The following is a 15,801-nucleotide window of genomic DNA, read 5'->3' on the forward strand; positions in this document are numbered from 1 at the left end:
AGTTGGTGGGCCTGCTTTAAAAGTGTTAGCTAGGGTTTCAGCTTTAATTTTATAGTTGAGTCCATTTAAATTTGTTGTTGTATCTAAAGCTGGCCCTAGATGACTAGGGCCAGCTTTAGAAAATAAATAAGCCCCCATTGGGACATCGTATTCTGATAGTGGAAGTTTTTCACTAATAATCAAATTATGTCAAGTGGAGACGGCCACAAATTAATCAAAATGTGTCTGTTCCCTGATGAATCAGTCAAATTTCAAACCATCTATGGCTCCTTTAACACTACGCTGTCCACAGGGTGACAATTCTGCTAAAGGTTTTCATCAAAATCAACAATGCAACCATCAGTCCCTCCCCTTACGCCAGGGTACTAGGTGTAATCCTAGACTCTGACATGTCATTTCAGCCTCAAGTCCAAACGTTGTCAAAAGTTTGTAGAATTCACCTCCGTAACATCTCAAAAATATGCCCCTTTTTAACAAACGAAACCACCAAGCTCTTCATTCACTCCCTTGTTATTTCTCGGCTTGACTACTGCAACTCCCTTCTCATTGTCCTGCCTCTCCATAGGCGATCCCCTCTTCAGTCTATCATGAATGCTGCCGCCAGACTTATCTACCTTACCAACCGCTCAGTGTCTGCCAACCCTCTCCTCCAATCCCTACACTGGCTCCTGATCGCCCAGCGAATTCAATTCAAAATACTAACCACAACATACAAAGCCATCCACAACTCTGCCCCAAGCTACATCACCAATCTTGTCTCCAAACACCACCCAAAGACCTCCTACTTTCAAGCTCCCTAGTCTCCTCCTCCCATGCTCGTCTCCAGAATTTCTCTAGAGCCTCTCCCATCCTCTGGAAATTGCTACCTAAACCTGTCCGGCTATCCCCTCCTCTTGCTACCTACAGACGATCCCTGAAAACTCATCTCTTCAGGGAAGCCTATCACGTCTCCAACTAATCTTTTACCACTTCCATCAGCTCATTCCCCACAGGTACAAACTTTTGTACCACCTGCCCCACCCTATTAGATTGTAAGCTCTTCTGAGATGGGTCCTCTTGATCCTCTTGTATTTTATTGTATTATAACTGTATTGTCTCCCTTATATATTGTAAAGCGCTGCGTAAACTGTTGGCGCTATATAAATCCCGTATAATAATAAAGGTGTCTCTCTGTGGCTCCTCCAGTGAAGCGGAGCCACACTGATCCAGGAAGTGTCTAGAAAAGGAAAACGACTACAACCATCAGATATAATGATTGGTAAGCTGCAATATCTTAAAGGTTTTTGAGTTTAGGTTAAAGTTTTTGCCGTGGTAGGTGTGTCTATCCCTATACAAATACTCGCTCTTAAGCCGCGTACACACGATCGGTTTGTCCGCTAAAAACAGACCGATGGACTGTTTTCATCGGACAAACCGATCGTGTGTGGGTCCTATCGGTTTTATTTTCATCGGTGTAAAAAAATAGAACATGTTTTACATTTTTCCTATGGATAAAAAAAAACAATAGAAAAATCCAATCATCTGTATGGAACTCCATCGGTCAAAAATGAACGCATGCTCAGAATCAAGTCGACGCATGCTTGGAAGCATTGAACTTATTTTTTTTTTTGGCTCATCGTAGTGTTGTACGTCACGGCATTTTGGCACAATCAGATTTTTGACTGATGGTGTGTAGGCAAGACTGATGAAAGTCAGCTTCATCAGATATCCGACAAAAAAATCCATCGGATTAGATTCCATCAGATATCCGATCGTGTGTACAGGGCTTTAGAAAAGTCAGTATGTGCACAGCATCTTTGCAGGCTATAGTGAAATGTCAATGTCGTGGGCAGGAGCACTATAAGTACCATATGGCACCAGAGAGGGTCTGCTATGCAGCTGTGAGATTGCATTGCTCTGTATGATCTCTAGACAGATTGAATGGAATGCTTTGATTGCCAAGGATATATCAAATATGTAATTGCTCTCTTAGGTGACCATGACATATGTAATAATACATACAAAAAATTCTAATGTGATTTGGGCCACCCTGGGGTGCATTCACATTCATTTTAATTCTTTTGACATAGAATGCATTCAAAAGGGTTGATCGCGTTCAAAGAATAACAGAATAATAAAGCTCCTACAAATTAGTATCAACATATCAAAATATTTAAGAACCATTACACCGTGCACGACTTTAACCCTTCCGTTCCCGGTGGCATTTTTTATAAAAATTAAAAATTATAAAATATCACGAATATTCGATTTTAGCGAATATTTCACGAATATTCGGCTATATATTCGTGATATATCGCAAAATCGAATATAGCGTATTCCGCACAACACTACAGAAGAGTGCTGCTTTTGCTTGTTAGATTATGGTCCAAAAAAAATAACTTACATAGATATAGTTTAACACTGTGCCAGTGTTGCTTCATGGGACACAGCAAGGGGTTTCAAACAAATGGCGTGACCAGACCACCTCACCAACTAGAGTAAGTTAGATTAGAAGATAGCAGATTCATAGAGGAAACCCTCATAATCTCCGTCATGTGTAAGGTCTCAGTGTTTTACTACCTGTTGATATGCTTTTTACAAACTCAATGGAAGAGGGGAATATTTAGGTCCCTAAATGACATCTATACATCCCCAGTTCAACTAATTCCCAATATAGGCATATTACAGCTGGAACCTGGTACCCTCAGGTTTGGCTAAATTACCCAGATAGATACAAGATCCATTTCTTTTTTTAATTGCACATAAAGCAAGAGAGGGTTATACAGTAACACTCGTCTGTTTTTTTTTCTTCCCATCTGTGTCCCATTGGGAAGATTTCCTTCACTCCCTGTCCCATAATCAAAATAGGAAGAGAGAGGAAATACCTCCAAAGTAAGGGGATTACTGGTTGTCTCCAGAACTACTGCCCCCCCTCTATTAGTTTTCTAGTGACAGCCCAAACTTTTGGATTTTCTTTAATTTTCACTTTAAGCCTGGGTTCACACTAGATGTGGTGCAAATTCACAGCGAAATCACTGCAGATTCGGTACTGCATCTAAATCACAATGGGTTTGTAAAATGCAGAGTGATTTGAAGAATTGGATCGCATGGGTGTGAACACCCATGCGATCCAATTCTGGCAGGAAAATTCTACAGGAAAATAGAGAAAGTGAATCTCCCTAATGGAGGCACAGACAGCAATAAAAAACAAACAGGTTTTTATAATCCTTCTCTACTCTATCCAAAAGTAAAAAGAAAAAAAATAAGTTTTGCCTTTAGTTATACTTTAATATAAAGATCTTCTTTCAATCTCCAGAATAATTCTATAGACTAAAGGCCTGTACACATGATACACAAATTGGATGGGAAAATTTGTACGACATGCTGTCTGCCGATTTTCAGATCGTTCGTACAGTGCTTTCGACAACCGATTTTGCTTTTTCGTCAGACAAAAGCTAGATGAGCAGACTATAAAATTTTTGGCGGATATGAACTCAATGTCCGATTTTCGTTTCATTAGTATGGTTTTAGTACGAAAAAAATCATAACAGCAAGAATACGCATGCTCAGAAACTAAAGAATACATACAAAACTTCTCACCAATTACGTAATTTCTGACGTTGTTCTCTGTCGTACGAAAATGTTCGTATTGTGCGTAACCTCTTCACTTTCGACATGAGACTAGCATGCCACAAAAAACAGACATTCGGTGATCCAACAATCTAAGTGTGTGTACGAGGCTTAACACAAATGAAATAGTAAAGGTTTTAGTGTGAATTGTGTATTTCAAGTTTTTTGTATCTTTAATTTTCATTGGTTCAAAAAAAAAAGCGAAATTCACACCTACTTTTTAATTATTACCTCTATAGAATTTTGTTTTTTAGAATTAGTAGGAATTCATGAAATGTTGTTGTTCCATGTTGTGATTTTAATGTATTTTTTATAAAAATATATATTTTTTTATATTTGTGCAACTATCATGGGATTTTAAAAAAATCAATAGTACCATCTTATAATTCTACAGGTTCCGTGTTTTCAGAAAATATACAGTCCAGGGGGAATCGCTCACAAACTTTTAAGTCTGTAATATAAACATGAATAGCAAGATGGGTTGAGCCATCAGCGGTGCAAATGAAGTGACAGCAAAAGGGTTAAATTGTGCTCTATGGAAACCTGGATTGCAAAAGTAATGTAACACACTTAAAAATATTCTCTAATTGAGCAGTGTGCTTCAATTGGTGATAATAAATATGTGGTCTTTATTCATTTATGTAGCAAAAAAGTGGTGATTAAATATCCCCAAAAGAAAGCTCTATCTCAAACAAATTATTATTGCAATATATATATATATATATATATATATATATATATATATATATATATATATATATATATATATATATATAATGTATATATATATATATATATATATATATATATATATATATATATATATATATTAGTATTTCACAAACACCCCTTACATTTTTGTAAATATTATATTATGTCTTTTCATGTGACAACACTGAAGAAATTACACTTTGCTACAATGTAAAGTAGTGAGTGTACAGCTTGTATATCAGTGTAAGTTTGCTGTCTCCTCAAAATAACTCACCACACAGCCATTAACCACTTAAGGGCCAGAAGAATTTGCCCACTTAATGACCAGGCCATTTTTTGCGATACAACACTGCGTCGCTTTAACTGACAATTGCGCCGTCGTCATGCGACGTTGTACCCAAACAAAATATGTGTCCTTTTTTTTTTCCACAAATAGAGCTTTCTTTAGGTGGTATTTGATCACCTCTGCAGTTTGAATTTTTTGCACTATAAACAATAAAAAGCATACATTTTGAAAAAAAAAATACAATATTTTTTACCCTTTGCTATAATAAATATCCAAAAAAAAAAAAAAAAAATGTTTTAATCAGTTTAGGCCAATATGTATTCTACATATTTTGGTAAAACATCGAAATAAGCATATATATTTTTTTTTCATCAATAGGTTTTTTATTGAATTTATCATAAACACGGAAAGACAATGGGCCAAATCCTCAAAATCGTAGCCTAACTTAATTTTTCCCATTTAAGTTACACTGGCGGGAAATTTCTACCTAAGTGCCCAATCCACAAAGCACTTACCTAGAAATTTCACGCAGTGTAACCTAAATTCTCCCGGCGCAAGGCGGTCCTGTTATCCAGGGGGCGATGACAATTTAAATGAGGATCGCTCCCGCGCCGGCCGTACTGCGCATGCTTGTGACGTAATTTTTCTCGACGTGCATCGCGCAAAATTACGCTACGCCGGACTTTGTGGATTGCGTCGGGACAATAAAGTTGCGACGGGTTAAAAAAAGATACGGCGAAAAAAAAAAAATCAAATTTAAAAAAAAATCGCGTCGATCGGAAAAAAGGTCTGTTTTTACAAGGTGTAAACAGTTTACACCTTGTAAAAGCATCCCTAATTTTACGCATGCAAACGTAAACTTACGGAGAAAAAACAAAGCTGAAAAGCTTTGTGGATCTCCGTAAGTCCTCATTTGCATACGCGAAGCGGCATTTCGACGCAAAATGCCCCCAGCGGCGGATGCGGTACTGCATCCTAAGATCCGACAGTGTAAGTCTCTTACAGATGTCGGATCTTCTGCCTATCTTTGGAAAACTGCTTCTGAGGATCAGTTCCAAAGATAGGCACAGGGATACACAGGCGGAACAGCAGATCCGCCTGCGTATCCCTTTTGAGGATTTGGCCCAATGTATACATTGTGCAACGTTTATATAAAGTCCTCTCAAAGTACATATACAGGATTAAGAATCCACTAACAGGAAGTACTAGACTGCAACTTATGTGTTAAACATCAAAAGCAATCACAGGAGCCAATGACAGCATACCTCCAGGTACCCAACTGTGATCTTTTTTTTTCCCCGGAAGTATGCTTCAGTTAATCATTATCATACCCATTTTCTAGCAGTGAGAAGACACAGGATTTAACTTGCCGCTAAATCAGCAATAAGCATATATTGATTGGTTTTCGCAAAAGTTATAGCAAAATAGGGCATAGATTTATGGAATTTTATTATTTATTTATTTTCTACTAGTAATGGCGGCGATTTGCGATTTTTAGTGGGACTGTGACATTGCGGCAAACAGATTGGACACTTTTGACACCTTTATGGGACCTAAAAAAGAGCTAAAAAAAGCCACTGATTACTATATAAATGTCACTGGCAGGGAAGGGGTTAACACTAAGTGGCGATCAAGGGGTTAGGTGGTCCCTAGGGAGGTGTTTCTAACTGTGAGGGCAGTGTACTGACTGGAGGAGGAGAGAGATCGCTGATCCTGATCATTAGGAAAAACAGATCTCCCTATACTTCCCTGTCAGAACGGTAATTTGTTTGTTTACATACACAGATCCCCGTTCTTGCTCTCTGCGTCGTGCTGCGGGCATGTGCACGCGCCCCCTATCGCTCTTAAAGTGTCCGACGTACATCTACGGCGATTCATGCAGCCATGCCAACCTGCCACAGTATACTGATGGCAGCTGGTCAGCAAGCAGTTGATGTCTAAACCATTGGCAACAAAAGTGAGTACACCCTAAGTAAAAATGTCCAAATTGGGCCGAAAGTGTCAATATTTTGTGTGGCCACCATTATTTTCCAGCTCTACCTTAACCCTCTTGGGCATGAAGTTAGTTCACCAGAGCTTCACAGGTTGCCACTAGAGTCCTCTTCCACTCCTCCATGACGACATCACGGAGCTTCTGGATGTTAGAGTCCTTAATGTGCCTGTAAAGTGCCGCATCTGTAGCATGCATAAAACATGCTGCAGCAAAAATGAAATTTCTAAAGAAAAAAAAGAAAATCCCATTTTAAAATATCCGGTACCTGGCTACCACTAGCTTATCGGAATCTGGAAGCCTCTTTAACAAGGGGCCTTTAGATCCAGGCCCCCTTCTATGTGAATGAATATTGCATACAAAGTACCCCTACCCATTCACCAAAAAGTGTCAAAAAGTATTAAACACAAGAGACAGTTTTTGACAAATCCTTTATTAAAGAAAAAAAAATTGTGTCCCTGAGCCCAGGTTCACACTGGGTACGATTTGTTTTGATTTGAGATGCGATTCGCAGTACCACTAAAGATCCCTGATCACCGTTACTAGCAAAAAGAATGCCATAAATCCCATAGTTTGTAGACGCTATAACTTTTGCGCAAACAAATCAATATATGCTTATTGCGATTTTTTTTACCGAAAATATGTAGAAGAATATATATTGACCAAATTTGATTTTTAAAAACATTTTTGGGGATTTTTATTACAGTAAAAAGAAAAAATTATTTATTTTTTTTATTTTTTTTAATTGTTAATCTTTTTTGTTTATAGTGCAAAAATGTAAGTTTGTCCTCATTTGTTTGGGTGCAGCGTCACACGACCACGCAATTGTCAGTTAAATCGGCGCAATGCCGGATCGCAAAAAATGGCCTGCTCATTAAGCAGCCACAAATTTTCCGGTCTATAATGCCCTGTACACACGATCGGTTCGTCTGATAAAAACCAACCAATGTATTTTTTCATCAGTTATCTGATGAAGTTGACTTTCATCAGTCTTGCCTACACACCATCGGTCAAAAATCCGATCGTGTCCAACGCGGTGACGTAAAACACAATGACGTGCAGAGAGAAATGACGTTCAATGCTTCCGAGCATGCGTCGACTTGATTCTGAGCATGCATAGATTTTTGACCAATGGATTTCCCCACAGATGATTGTGTTTTTTTTATAGGTTTTTTAACCATGCGAAAAATTTAAAACAGGTTCTATATTTTTTTCACCGATGGGAAAAAAACTGATGGGGCCCACACACGATCGGTTCGTCCGATGAAAACGGTCCATCGGTCCGTTTTCATCAGACGAACCGATCGTGTGTACAGGGCATAAGTGGTTAAATGAAAATCATATGATCTATGTAACTATGAACGATCTGGTATCATACAAGAAAACCTTTTGTGCTTGTCTGATCGGATAATATCAGATGAACTGTCGTGATCGGCTCTCGAAAGCTGTGTACTAACGATTCAATTATAGTACGATCGATTCGAAATCAACATTTTTGGTCCGATTTTCAGATCGTGTGTACGGGCCATTAGTATAGTATGTAACAGATGTCTAAAATAAAAGCCAGCTATGATAAATATAAATATATATATATATATATATATATATATATATATATATATATATATATATATATATATACATATATATATATATATATATACATATATACAGTAAACAGTATATATATATATATAAAAAAGAAAAGGAGAAAGGTCCCAGGGTGAATTTTCTGTTTTGTTATATAGATAGATATATATATAAAAGCTAAAACATTCTATAGAGTATTGACTCAGATGAGTGTAAATCAGATAACTTGTGACTTGCCTGCATAATACACTTTTTTTTTTAATGAAGTGATTTTACAACTGATTTGCCCTGACTGCGTCACCATTGTGAGATATTCATGGTCTCTGCACAGCGGGTATAAATATTTGTAGATTTTTTTCCATTTACTTAGCTCAGAGCTGCAAGTGACAAGTGAATAAATGCCATACTTAGCCCTTTTTTTTTCCTTTTTCTTTTCTCTCTATTACTTGTCAGGCTTGCAATGCTTGCGAGGACAGTCGTTATAAAAATGCATCGGAACAGCTCGGTGCAGACAGATGACATAAATGTAGACGAGCTTTCTCAGGACACATTATACAACAGTATTTATTGGGGTCACAAACTGTTTTACTCAACTCCTTTGAAAATGGCTGACATACAGAAAAGCCCACATGGGCCCAATTTTCGGCAGAGCTCGTTGTATGGCGTACATAGCGAGGACATTTTTCACTTGTATGCTTTTCTTTACTACGCTCTTGTTTAAATAATGTGCATGCTTTCTAAAGGGCATAGAAAGTAAACTGCCTGTGGCAGTGATAAGTGTATACTAATTCAATTCTAAAGAGAACGCTAGGAGCTTGAAATGATCCGTTTAAGGTTATTAATAGTGCAATAATTTTAGAGATGAGTTTGCCCTGCTTATATACTTGCACATAGTATTCAAACAATTGCAAGGATAGGAAAAGGGTTGATTTTATTTACATTCCCAAAATTACAAGAATAAAGCATTGCATATTATGGTTAATAATTATTCTGCTTTCCTCATTTAGCTTATGGTAAATTTTAAAGGGGAACTGTAGTCGTTCTTATACTTTGAACTAAACACGTTACGGAAATCATTTTAAAGCCCAACTTCAGACTCAGCCCCCCAATTGCTTCCCCTGGAGCTCCTCCAACACTGGTAGTATGTTGTTTTATTTTTATTTTTTTGTTTTATAATTACCATTGGTGTCTTCAGGCCTGTCAAATTTGAATATATTTTCTCTGGTGCTGGCAGGTCTAAAATGATGTCAGCACTGCTCTCTTCATTGTTACTTTTGAAGGAAGAGTGCCCTGGCAACACCTTCTCAGAGGGCAGGTCTATGATGCTTGTACAAGAGCTCCTCAGACTTCCAGGTTGAATGATGCTGGATGACATTTAATTTGAAGACTGATGACATCTTGCTGTGAAAAGGGGGTTACTGCAGGAACAGCTCTGGAAAGGATGTGAGTATTGCAGCCCTTGCTGTGAAACTTTTCTTTATTTATATTTGTGAATTTATTTTTTAAATGTGAACTTAGTTTAAATAGGTTTATCGGTGTGTGTCATGTATTAAAAGCCTTACTTCTATGTAATAATTCTCCTATGTGTTGCCTGCACCATTAAGTCTAGAAAGGCACACAGAGATAAGAAAGCTGCACACCCCAAATATTGTATTACAGAAGAAAATCAAATTCTCGTCATAACCCATCATAATAACATGCAAAATAGGCAGTTAATGCCCCGTACACATGATCGGAATTTACGACGGAATTCCGTTCAAGCTGTCTTGCATACACACTGTCACACCAAATTCCGACCGTCCAAAATGCGTGACGTACAACACTACGACAAGACAAGAAAAATTATGCTCAATGCTTCCGAGCATGCGTCGACTTGATTCTGAGCATGCATGTTTTTTTCTCCGTCGGAGTTCCATACAGACGAACGGAATTTCCGATAGAAATTGTTTTCATCGGAAAAAAAGAGAACATGTACTCTTTCTAAAGCCTCGTACACACAGTCGGACATCCAACAAACTTTCCCTTGGATTTTCGACCAAAGGGAGTTGTCCGGTCATACCCATAGCATACACACGCTCAGACTTTTTTGGCAACAAACACGAACGTAGTGAAGTTTCAACGTACTGACGAGAGTTTAAAAGAGGAAGTTCAATTCTCTGGCGTCACCCTTTGGGCTTCTTCTGCTAATTGAGAGTTAGTAGAGGTTTCGGATGTGTGCATTCGTGATTTTCAGGCTCGTTCATCAAGCAGACATGTTGCGCAATGGGGTTGTGCTAACTTGACCAACAAAAAAATATATAAAAATATGTTTGATTCATATAACCAAAATACACTAATCCAAAGTAATGACATTTGTTTTTACTCCGTCAGTATCACCAGCAAAGCAGCTTTTAGGATTATCACATTATAAAGAAGAAGAGAATGTGCGCTGCTTTACTTGATTTCATAACTTGCCGCGTCACGAATGTGCTCTTTCAAATACGAAAGCTAGTTCTACCAGACAGAACGCTTTCGGCTGGTCTTTACTTCTGAGCATGCACATTTGTACTTTGTACAAAAGTCCGATTGCTTGCTGTACACATGGTCGGACCAGGCACGATCGGACTTTTGTTGACGTAAAGTTTGTCCGTTTGCAGACCGAACTTTTTGTCCGATGAAACCCCAAAAAGTTGGTCCGATGGAGCATACACACGATCGGACAAATTTGAAAACTTGCAGATTTTGAAGTTTGTTGGCAAAAAGTCCGACCATGTGTATGGGCCTTAAGTCTGTCAGAATTTCCGATGGAAAAACTCAGATGGGGCACACACACGGTCGGAAAATCGGATGAAAAATTTCTGTCTGACTTTTTCCAGAAATTCTGATCGTGTGTACAAGGCATAAGACTGATGACATCTTTTTGTGAAAAGGGGATTACTGTAGGAAAAGCTTTGGAAAGCATGTGAGTATTGCAGCCCTTGTTGTGGGTCTTTTCTTTTTTTATATTTGTGATTTTTTTTATTATTATTATTTGAACTCGGTTTAAATACTGTAGGTTTATTAGTGTGTGTGTGTAATGTATCCCCTATTTTGTAGATGCTATAACTTTTGCGCAAACAAATCAATAAACGCTTATTGACATTTTTTACCAAGTATATATGTAGAAGAATACGTATCGGCCTAAACTGAGGAAAAAAAAATATATATATTTTTGGGAATATTTATTATAGCAAAAAAGTAAAAAATATTGCATTTTTTCAAAATTGTCGCTCTATTTTTGTTTATAGTGCAAAAAATTAAAACCGCAGAGGTGATCAAATACCACCAAAAGAAAGCTCTATTTGTGGGAACAAAAAGGACGTCATTTTTGTTTGGGAGCCACGTCGCACGACCGCGCAATTGTCAGTTAAAGTGACGCAGTTTCGAATCGCAAAAAGTGGCCCGGTCATTTGGCAGCCAAATTGTCCGGGGCCGAAGTGGTTAAAGACCTTACACTGATGTAATAATTTATGTTCTCCTATGTGCTGCCTGTATCATGAAGTATAGAAAGGCACATGGAGATAAGAAAGCTGCACACCCCAAATATTGTATTACAGAAGAAAATCGAATTCTCGTCATAACCCATCATAATAACATGAAAAATAGGCAGGTATACTCAAATTTATTACAATAATCGATCCTGCCCCAGACAAATGTCCCAATGCGTTTTGACCCAACGAGTTTTGTCTTCTTCAGGGGGACTGTGTTATCCTGAATACAAAAAAACATATCAAACCTTATAAGTACATGGTATCACAAAAGCTTTAAATTATCCATGTGGATTTGCACATTATAATTACCTCCAATCGATGGGAGACAGCGTTGGAACTAGAGATTTTCAGAAAATTGTTGTCCCAGACCTCACCTAGATTAAATTTGTCTTGAGTATACTTGCCTATTTTGCATGTTTTTATGATTGATGGGTTATGACAAAAATCCATGTAACCAGAGCTCATATTTTGAAAACCTTGATGGATTTTAAATATTTGTACAATAAATAGTGTTGCTCACGAATATTCGCATTGCGAATATTCGTTACGAATATGGCATATTCGAATATTCGCGAATAACTCGAATTTCGCGGCCAATATTCGCTATTCCGAATATTCGTATTTTTTCAATTTTATTTTTAAAACAGATCACATCCTAGTGATCTCCATCGACGTCTAAAAGCATTGTTGGTATGATTAGAAACCCTGGGCAGAGTAGCTAAGCTGAGGCGATCCTTTTATGTTGCCGAATATTCGCAATCGTGAATATTCAATTTCCGAATATTCGCGAATACTTTCTCCACCCTTCTTTTGCATCAGAGCCAATCAGAGTTCTCCTACCACAGTTGTCATAGGAGAGAGTGGAGTGTTTCTGTGCGTTTTTCCAGTGTATCACATCTTCAAAGAATTTTCCATCTTTTGTCCCGTGTCATCATCATTTGCATTTTACCTCTTTAATGAGAATAATAACTGTTTAACATAAAGACATTTAAGAGATGTCAACGTAAACGGTTTACTTGTATTTTCCAAATCTATGGTTATTCAATATTTATTAAACTAATCAATATACAAATTGGTCAAAGTAAACCCTCAAATCTATATAATAATATATTTATTTTATTAATACCTTGTTAGTTGCAGGGTCCATTATGTAAAACCACACTTTTTCCAAAGGGCAGGTGAAATTGAATGTTTCAAAATTTCGCAATCAATTTCGCATTCGCATTAGCGAAATTTCGCAATCAGTTTCGCATTCGCATTAGGGAAATTTTGCAAAAAAATTTTTTGGATAAAATATCACGAATATTCGATTTTAGCGAATATTTCACGAATATTTGGCTATATATTCGTGATATATCGCGAAATCGAATATGGCGTATTCCGCTCAACACTAACAATAAAACACTTATTTATACATTTCAAATTGTTTGATAGTCAAAACCCCAGGGGAACTTTTGATTTTCTTCTCTAATGTTCTGTACCATGTGCCTTGCTAACCCGCTGATCTCACAGTAAAGCTGGCCATACAATATACAGTTTTCTTGTACAATTTTCCTTTAGATTTACTAAATCCATATAATATGAGGTCAAACCTCAACACTTTCAATTAGTATGCATTCAGGCAGGCCCTTTCAATACATAGTTGAAGGTAGATATAAAGGAAATTTAATAAGAAGATTGTATAATATGTCTACATGAGGAGACTGCCTGCTTGAAAGTAGTAACCTCGAATGACTGATAGCCTGAGGGCATGTGATCTAGACTGCCTAAGATGGGAACTTGGAAACAGCAGGAGGCACATTTTGATTAAAATAATGTGTTTTGGTAAAGTTGGCACATGATGTATTGATACTTGTAATTTTTAATGACGATTCCACTTTAAAATCCTGTAATATAGGCCCCCGATGTTCACACTCCTTTCTTCTTTGAAAACTTGTAGTTTTTGTATTTTAAGCATTTGTATAGGCTTTTATTTATTAGGCTTTTTGGAGGCTGTAGCTGAGTGCCCCCCATAACTAATCATCTAAGTGTCCTTTCCATAAACACTGTATGGACAGGCTCTTGGTTTTAGTCTTAAAAGAGAAGTGTGAGTTAAAAAAAAAACATTCATACTCACCTAGATGGCTGCAGCATCAATCTGATGCTGCAGCTGTCCCCCGCCAGCACTACACTGACAACTGAGCTATCAAAAACTGCTGATCCCTCAGTTTTTGTGTCCGCTCTGAGGATGGAGTCAGTCACTGCTCGGTGCTCTGCCCCTTCAGAGCTCACTGGAACTCCGGGCTTTGCAGGGGACAGGCGCGGCTGGCTCAGGATCTCAGAAGCCCACTGAGAGGCCAGTTAGGCACCTGGGTGAATTTTGATATTATTGTTGGGATTCCTTTAGAGCCTGGACCGACCCTGTGCCATCAGCTGACAGCAGACTTTATCCTGCTGTAAACTGAATCTGGGCCACAGGAGTGAAGAACTAAATGCACTACTGTGACCTACAGGAGAGGTATGGCCAAACAAGCGTTGACCATACTTCTCCTTTAAGAAAATTCATGAACTAGGTTTAAAATAGGTTTTTAATTTTGTTTTGTTTTGGATAGAATAGGTAATGGTAAAAACCCCTATCAGACTTTTATGTGTAATCTGCTATCCAGGAAGGAGATTGCTCTTCTCTTTCTGCCATGTAGACACAACACAAAGTAAAAGAAAAATCTCTCCAAAGTGAGGGACAGTTGTCATCCAAACAAATTTCCCCATTGTAAGATTTTCCCTCTATTGCTGTTCTCATGACAACTCAAAATGTTGTACTTCATATTACATTCTATCTCAATGACAATGGTCACCAGTAGGGTTGTCCCGATACCACTTTTTTAGGACCGAGTACAAGTACCGATACTTTTTTCAAGTACTCGCCGATACCGAATACCGATACTTTTTTTTAATGTGTCCCCAAATGCAGCCATGTCCCCCCACATATGCAGCCATGTCCCCCCACATATGCAGCCATGGACCCCCACATATGCAGCCATGTACCCCCACATATGCAGCCATGTCCCCCCACATATGCAGCCATGTCCCCCCACATATGCAGCAATGTCCCCCCACATATGCAGCAATGTCCCCCATATATGCAGCCATGTCCCCCCACATATGCAGCCATGTCCCCCTACATATGCAGCCATGTCCCCCCACATATGCAGCCATATCCCCCTATATCCAGCCATGTCCCCCCTATATGCAGCCATGTCCCCCCTATATGCAGCCATGTCCCCCATAAATGTAGCCATGTCCCCCCTATATCCAGCCATGTCCCCCATAAATCCAGCCATGTCCCCCCTATATGCAGCCATGTCCCCCCTATATGCAGCCATGTCCCCCATAAATCCAGCCATGTCCCCCCTATATGCAGCCATGTCCCCCCTATATGCAGCCATGTCCCCCCTATATACAGCCATGTCCCCCTTATATCCAGCCATGTCCCCCCTATATGCAGCCATGTCCCCCCTATATCCAGCCATGTCCCCCCATACCTTGATGCCGCCGCATGGGTTAAACAGCGTGCGGGGAACATCACAGCTTTCATTTGAATAGCTGTAGTATTCCCGCTGCGCCGCGTATAGACACTCCCCCTTGCTCGGGATTGGACAGATCCCGAGCAAGGGGTAGTGTCTATACGCGGCGCAGCGGGAATACTACAAATATTCAAATGAAAGCTGTGATATTCCCTGCATGCTGTTTAACCCAATGCGGTGGCGTTGTTGGTATTGCGACGGGGTCGGCGGCTGCATTCGTGGCGGCGGTGGGTGGATCAAGTATTCTATTTAGGTATCGGGGATATTTGCGGGAGTACAAGTACTCCCGCAAATACTCGGTATCGGTCCCGATACCGATACTGGTATTGGTATCGGGACAACCCTAGTCACCAGATCATAAAGAGAAAGTGCATCTTCCAAATAGAGACACAGCATCAACACTCTATTCAGAGCTTAAATAAATGTTGGCTTTAGATAAACTTCAAGGAATGGGCTGATTTTGTGGTTGACACAACTGCAATCCCTTGCCAGCTTCTATGGGAAATATGAGCTTGTATCCCCATGGCCGGAGGTGCATTAGAT

This window comes from Rana temporaria, chromosome 3 (genome assembly GCF_905171775.1).
Source record: "Rana temporaria chromosome 3, aRanTem1.1, whole genome shotgun sequence".
Taxonomy (NCBI): domain Eukaryota; kingdom Metazoa; phylum Chordata; class Amphibia; order Anura; family Ranidae; genus Rana; species Rana temporaria.